This window comes from Penaeus vannamei, chromosome 17, assembly GCF_042767895.1.
Source record: "Penaeus vannamei isolate JL-2024 chromosome 17, ASM4276789v1, whole genome shotgun sequence".
Lineage (NCBI taxonomy): Eukaryota > Metazoa > Arthropoda > Malacostraca > Decapoda > Penaeidae > Penaeus > Penaeus vannamei.
Genome location: NC_091565.1, coordinates 13240535 through 13248034, shown reverse-complemented (window position 1 = coordinate 13248034; position 7500 = coordinate 13240535). Strand labels below are relative to the sequence as shown.

The 7500-nt window shown below is 48.5% G+C and overlaps 1 protein-coding gene across 15 annotated transcripts in view; it reads left to right on the top strand.

Moving 5' to 3' along the window:
• LOC113817707 (uncharacterized) overlaps positions 1-7500 on the top strand; it is a 714080-nt gene that overhangs the window by 419253 nt on the left and 287327 nt on the right. The gene's annotated exons all lie outside the window — the stretch shown is intronic.

The following is a 7500-nucleotide window of genomic DNA, read 5'->3' as shown; positions in this document are numbered from 1 at the left end:
CCAGAGACTGTTAGCGGACAGTTAATGTATTAATGGTAGGATAAGTGGTATTTCCATGTAAATTGGATCCGACATCCGAAGAATCCCGCTGGATTGTCACGCATTCTCATTCTATCCGTCCCCCCTCCTCTCTTACTCATTCATCCACTCTATCCTTCGTTCAAGCTCTCTCTTTGGTTACCTTATCCTCCCTCCCTCCCTTTCACCCCCCCTTCTCTATTTCGCCCCGGCCCCATGGTCCTTCGGCGGGCTTTGTCTTGGGAGACAAGAGGTAATCAGGGTCTGCCGCGACTTGAGGCTTAAGAGCGGCGAGGCGCGGGGACGGGGGAGGAGCGGCGGCGAGCGGGCCCTCCTTCTCGAGAGCCCTCCATGCGGCCTCGCGGCCCAAAACAATATAGCATGCTCCTTCTCCGTCCCGTGTGATTGATCAGTGCAACGCCGTTCCCGGCCGTTCCTATGGCCGCCGTTCCTCTCTTCCGCGACCTCTTTATCCGGCCAAGTTTGACAATCTGCCACTTCCGAACAACTTTCCCTCCACCTTTTTCCCTCTTAACTTTCCCGACCCGTCGACGAAAGCGGGGATGCGCGAGGGTAGAAAGTCTTTCGATCGAATTTCATTCCGCGTTGGAATAAATGTCCTTGGAAATTTGAAAGAGGTTGGGCAAAAGTTTGACCCTCTATCTGTCCTCCGCTTCCTGGGTGAATGGCCCGAGAGTGGACATATTTAGGGAAGAATGAAGTCAGTCCTTGTGCCGTATGGTTCTCTTTCTTTGCCGAGGTTCTCCTTTGTATGCATGCGGGAGATGAGGAAAAGCGTCGGGAAAAGAGGAAGATAAAATGGAGAGGAAAAGAGAGAAAGGGAAATGCATGACGAAGCTGAATAAAAGAGAAATGGAAATGCATGACGAGGCTGAATAAAAGAGAAAGAGAGAAGGAAAGCGCAGGAGTGAAAGAGAATGGGAGGCAGCGAGAAAGAGACGCGGAGAGTGTTCCTCTGTTTTGTTTTCATTGTTTCAAACACAAATGCAAATATAACATTCGAAAATGTATTTTATTCTTTTTTTCTCGGTCTCCTTTCATCTTTTCGTTTCATCTCCATTGTGTGCGCCCTCCAACCTTCCGTACATTGTTCTTTCATTCTCTTTCTCTCTCTCTATCTATCTATTTACTTATCTATCTCCTTCCCCTTCTCTCTCTCTCTCTCTTTCTCCCAATCTCTCAATCTCAGTCTCTCTCCCTTCCTTCTTCTCTCCCTCTCTCCCCCTCTCATTGCACCCCTCCCCTTTTCTCTTTCTCTCTCACTTTCCCGTATCTCGTTACTCGCACTCGCACAGAACACGTGACTGCCCCGACTTTGTCAGCCTTTGCCCATTTGGCTTTGTCCCGAACGCCGAAACCCCTGACGCTTTTGGGCGCCGTGAAAAGCGGTGGATTTTCCCCCTCGGCATCGGGGCGGCGTTCATCTCTATCGTTCGCTTCGTCGGGATCGTTCAGCATCCGCTCGTGTTCAGTATTTCGTTGCGGGAACGCTAACGATCCGCAATCGATGGAGTGCCGAGAGAGCTGCAACTTGCGAGGCGGGTTAGGGGTATTTTTCTCCGCTTGGAAAGGAAACTGATTTTATTCATTAAATGCGGACGAGGTCGTGTGCTGACTTTGTTTATTTGCTTTTCAACGAATTGAACGCTGGGAGGTCGGGGCGGCCGCACAACTTTAGGATCGTCGTGTTGAACAGCGCCACTCGTCTTCGTTGAGCAAAGCGCCAATTAGTGTAAGCGATAATTGATGGCATAAATCTCTCTCCTTCCACGGCATAAGCTGCTGTAATTAGCGAGACTTTGATAATGCGTTTATGTTTGGATCACATTAAAGGCTCGGCATCGTGGACGTCGTGGCGGGTGGCCGGAAGGAAGTGGGGGAGGGGTGATAGGGGCGGGATGGGAGTCTGGTTGGGGCTAGGATGTCGGAAGGATATGGGAGTATGGTAGGGACTGGGGTTGTGGTATGGGTTGGATGGGGGCGTGTTGGGGTTGGATCCGTGGAGGCGGGGCGGGGTGAGATGGAGATGTGATAGGACCTGGGTGAGGGTGACATGGGGCTGCGATAGGGGCTGCGTGGGGGCGTGATGGCGAGAGGACGATTGATCTCGAGCGGTGTATCACCGGCGTCGATCTCTCTCGCCGTAACGCCGCTAAACGCTTCCTTTTACGGACGCCCGCTCGCCCAGCACCTCGCCTTCACCGTTGCTTGCCGTCCTGGCGTCGATTTCCATGTTGATGCAGCTCGAGTGTTATGGCGAACGTGGCTGACAGTTATTTTTCTTTTTTCTATTTTTCTATTTTCACCATCATCGGCAGTCTTTGTTTTGTCTGGGTGTGTGGCGGCGCTCGAACGGGGGAGGATCGGAGGGCGAGTAGGTGGAGTGTCAGGATTACGCTGTCGCTGAGGGATTAGTGTAACATGAAATGGAAGATTGCATGCTCGCTAGCTCTCTCTCTCTGTCTGTCTCTATGTCTGTCTCTCTCTCTCTCTCTCTCTCTGTCTGTCTGTCTCTCTCTCTCTCTCTCTCTCTCTCTCTCTCTCTCTCTCTCTCTATCTCTCTCTCTCTCTCTCTCTCTCCTCTCTCTCTCCCTCTCCCTCTCCCTCCGCGTCTCTCTCTCCCTCTCCCCCTCTCCCTCTCCCTCTCTCCCCTCCCCCTCCCTCCTCCCTCCTCCCTCTCCCTCTCCTCTCTCCTCCTCTCCCTCTCCCTCCCTCTCTCTCTCTCTCTCTCTCTTCTCTCTCTCTCTCTTTCTCTCTCTCTCTTGTCTCTCTCTCTCTCTCTCTCTCTCTCTCTCTCTCTCTCTCTCTCTCTCTCTCTCTCTCTCTCTCTCTCTCTCTCTCACGCACACGCACACGCACACGCACAGTCACTCCCTTATTATCGTGTCCTCTTTGTTTCCGCTGCCCGCTATCTCCCTGTCCATCCCTCTCTCCCCCCCGTCCCCTTTCCACCTCCCAATAATGAATGCTGTAAATGGCTATTTGCGAATCATCCTCTCCACCGTCGCGCTCCCTCTCGAGCTCTTTAATAACTGTAATCCTCTTTTCCTCCACAAAATGGCGCTAGTATCAACTTCAGTATTATAAGAGTGGGTTTAGTTTAACCTCCTTGGAGTCGAGCGGCCGGCGGGGCTGCTGCTGCTGCCCTCTCTAGCACGCTTTTGTTGTTGTCTTTTTGGTTGTTGTTTTGTGTCAGGTTTTGTGAATGGCTCATCGTGATATTTTTTCCTGTGAAGAGAGGATACTTAGAGGGAATTATTTGCACTCTAAATTATTTGATGTCTATTGTTATGCTTTTGAGATTGAAGATTTATCTATTTTCGTTGGCCTAGATATGGTATTTAGAATATTTGTTATATAACAAATCATTAAGTGGAAAAGTCAGCGTAGAGTATTTTGAAATTAGCGGGATTTCCTGGTGGGGTTCATTTATTTGTTGATGTTTTTTTATGTGCCATATAGGGTTTGATCCGATTTTCAGACCGCGTTTGATTAATTGCATTGATAGTACCTGTATGGTTTATTAATTGCATGTAGAGATTAACCCCCTTGTTATTTTTTCCAGGTAAGTACGCGATGTGATGACATGCAGTACAGCAACCGCTCCGGTGAAGGAGGTGAGTACGTTTTCAAAGTTTGAATCGTCTTTTGAGGAAGTAAAGGATCGAACGTCAGACAAGGAAGTTGTATCGAGGTTGGTATTACAACCCTGGATAGTTGTAAGACGGCGAACGCAGGTACAACCCCGATATTGTATCGTATTGAAGTGCGACCAGTGACATCCGCTCACGATCGTTTCAGGAGAGCTGGAAACCATGGAATTTCAACCTACCGGAAAATGAAATATGAAAAAAATATCCCTCGGCAGCTGCCTATCTGTAGCCCTCCGCCCCCCCCCCCCCAGTCTATGTGAATCGAGGCATTTAGTTAACATGGAGCTGATGTGTAATTCAGCGTTTTTTTATCTTTCTTTTATTGGGGGGGGGGGGGGTCTATTCCTCGTAATTATTTGGGTGGGATTGGTTATTTTGACGGATTAAGGTCTTTCTATTATCGGGATGAAATTCCTGTTTCTCGATTGCATAGGCAATGTGGGAGTGCGTATACGGATGGAAGCAGCAGCGTAAACCGCTCTCATGCTGTTTCGCCGGGAATCGATAGAATAACAACATTCCGCAGACCATGCGTCTTGACGCCTGACGGAGGCCTCCGCGCCACTTCCTTCAAGAGCCGACTTTTGCCACTCGTTCCTTTGTGCGGCGCCGAGCCAGCCGCCGAGGATCCTCTTGACCTGCGCAGAACGCCAATGTGTGCCAGCCTGGGCCTCTTTGATTGCCGGATAATGAAATTGATATCAGGCTTCTTCAATCGCGGAGCCTTTCTCTCCCGGATCGCCATGCTGGTATTGCTGCGATTTTCTTCTTGTTATGGTTATTGTCTGCACTACCTTTTGATAGAAATATTTCCTTCCTCTCTTCGGTGTGTGTGCGTGCGTGCGTGCGTGCGTGCGTGTTTTCCTGGTGAGATGGCATGTCATCAATTACCTATTTTATAACCATTAGACACACTCTTGAACGGAAAGATTCATATTGTTTCATGTCTCACTCGTAGTATTCCCGGCAAGAACTCCCGTACCCACGCCCATGCGCTGCCCACCGTGGGCGTCCACACGAATCCGTGTTGACGTCCCGTCGCTCCAGAGGGAAAGACCTGGAGCGACAAAGTTTCCGGTTATGACGCGAGGATTATCTCCTGGCGAGCATTCTCCGACGTCCTGATTCCGCTCTGCTGTTGTCTCCTTTTGTGGCCGCGCCTATCAGCTGCGGATATTGCTCGGCGCCGCCTCGTAGTATTGTCAGGTTATCGTAACCGATATTTGGTTGTTATTGAGCCTGCTCATTTGCCATTGGTCTTTATTGGGCGCGCTCTCAGGAGCACGCGCACGCACGCACGTAACTGCTTATGGGCAAGCATAAGTAAACGCTAACCCCCTTCTCACCACACGTGAAAAAACATTTAAGGAGATTCATGTATATACATTATAGGGTATATATATATATATATATATATATATATATATATATATATATATATATATATAATATATGTATGTATGTATGCACACACACACACACACACACACACACACACACACACACACACACACACACACACACACACACACACACACACACACACACACACACACACACACACACACACACACACACACACACACACACACATATGTGTGTGTGTGTGTGTATATATATATACATATATATATATATATATATATATGTATGTATGTATGTATGTATGTATATATATATATATATATATATATATATATATATATATATATATATATAGATATACATATATACATATATACATACATTCAGACATACAGATATACATACATACATACATTCAGACACAGATATACATACGTACATACATATACACATACATTCATTCATGAATACATACTGTACATATGCATGCATACATATAGTGCACATACACATACATACTTATACACACAGATCAGAATGTATCTGTATAACCACTTTTACACAGAGGCTTATTTGCATATATGAATATTAAGCATATGCAGTTATCATCGTTGTTTAAAATTATTATATTGCAACGCTTCAACATGATAGAAATATTTTCCATTTTTGCTCTGATTCACGAAAACATTTTTACCAGATTTGACCGAGCATTGAACGCAATGATGATTTAGCAAAGCGAAGCTAAAACTCGTATTGTGGCGCGATGTATAGATTAACGCCCGCTTCCCGTGCCATTGTGACAGCCAACCGTTGATCGCAGTTAGTACTGTAAGCGATGGAAGGTATGGAAGGCAGGGGAAAGAGGGGGGCGTTCTCACTCTCCGTGCGGGTGCAGAATCTCGCGAGGTGACGGCTCGCCGCACTGAATAGCCTTCTGGCTCATATCTCTCGTTCTATGGCTTTTGTTCACCGGGAATGGGAGCTTGTAGGTGATCCTCTGACGCCGGGTCGCATGTAGGCGCTGCGTCTCCAGCCGATGTTCGTCCCTTGCAAGGGAGGAGTGGCGTCCCGCCCACCGGGATGTTTCTCTCGGTGCTGATTATTTTTCGGCATTGAGGGTCAGGATTAGATTGGAGAGATACGGTGAAAGGGAGGAAGAGAGGGAGGGAGGGAGAGAGAGAAATATTATGTACTTTTGCGAATATAAAGGGCGGAAGGGATGTCTTTGAATGCGTGAGGGAAAGAGAGGGGGAGGAAGGAGTGAGGGAGCCCATGCGTGTAATGGGTGGTCCTTAGAGGTAACGTGGAGGCCTGTACCTGCAATCAGTGGCTCCATTACCCACATTGTCGGGATGATGGTACACTGCCAGGTGGTAGTTGCCCCCTGGGACCCCGCGCCAGACGAGGCAGACGAGCTCATTGTCTCTTCGTCTCTCGTAATGCGTTTCCATCTGGGAAGCCAGCAGGGAGGGGTGGGGGCGAACGAAGGAGAGGCAGGACACGACAAGAGGTCAGGGAATATAAAGGCGAACGGCGATGATGTCGGGGAGAAAAGAGGCAGGTGGGAGAAGCGGAGCGCAAGACTTGCCCTGGGGTTGTCATTAGTATTAGTCGTGGTGGAAGTGATGCAAACGCTGGTAAGGTCGAAGTGCAGTTTCATGGATGCTGAGTGAACACAGGAGTGAAAGCGCTGGGGGGATTGGCATGGGGTTAGGGGTGAAGGAGGAATAGTGACAGTAGTGATCCATGACGTCATGCTAGCCCCCTGGGGAGGCATGCCGAGTCTTGAAAACTTCGCCAAGGACTCTCTGATTGTATTCGGTGCACCAGAAGCTCTCATGCTGATTATCGACTGTTCCATACTTTCTGCTGCCTTTTCCTTTCTTTATTCCCGATATTTCTTACCTTAAGAAACTATTCTTTAATAAAACTTTTTTAATACTAATACTTTCACCTTGTGTAATTAGTCCTAATTTGAACACTTGTTCGGCACTACTTATTTAGAATCACTTGTCAATCAATGACTAATGTCTGCTTAAATGAATGACATCACCACTTCATTCTTAGTCCCACTGCCTTACGCTGCATGCTAAGAGGGCATCCCGCGAGTAGATTCTCGAGTCCGGAGGAGCATCGATACAAGAGAAAGGCTTGTCACGCCTCGATCAGCTGAGAGCCTCCCACTCACTCACTCTCTCTCTCTCTCTCTCTCTCTCTCTCTCTCTCTCTCTCTCTCTCTCTCTCTCTCTCTCTCTCTCTCTCTCTCTCTCTCTCTCTCTCTCTCCCTCTCTCTCTCTCTCCCTCTCCCTCTCCCTCTCCCTCTCCTCTCCCTCTCCCTCTCCCTCTCCCTCTCCTCTCCCTCTCCCTCTCCCTCTCCTCTCCCTCTCTCTCCCTCTCCCTCTCCCTCTCCCTCTCCCTCTCCCCCCCGGACCGACGCTAGCCC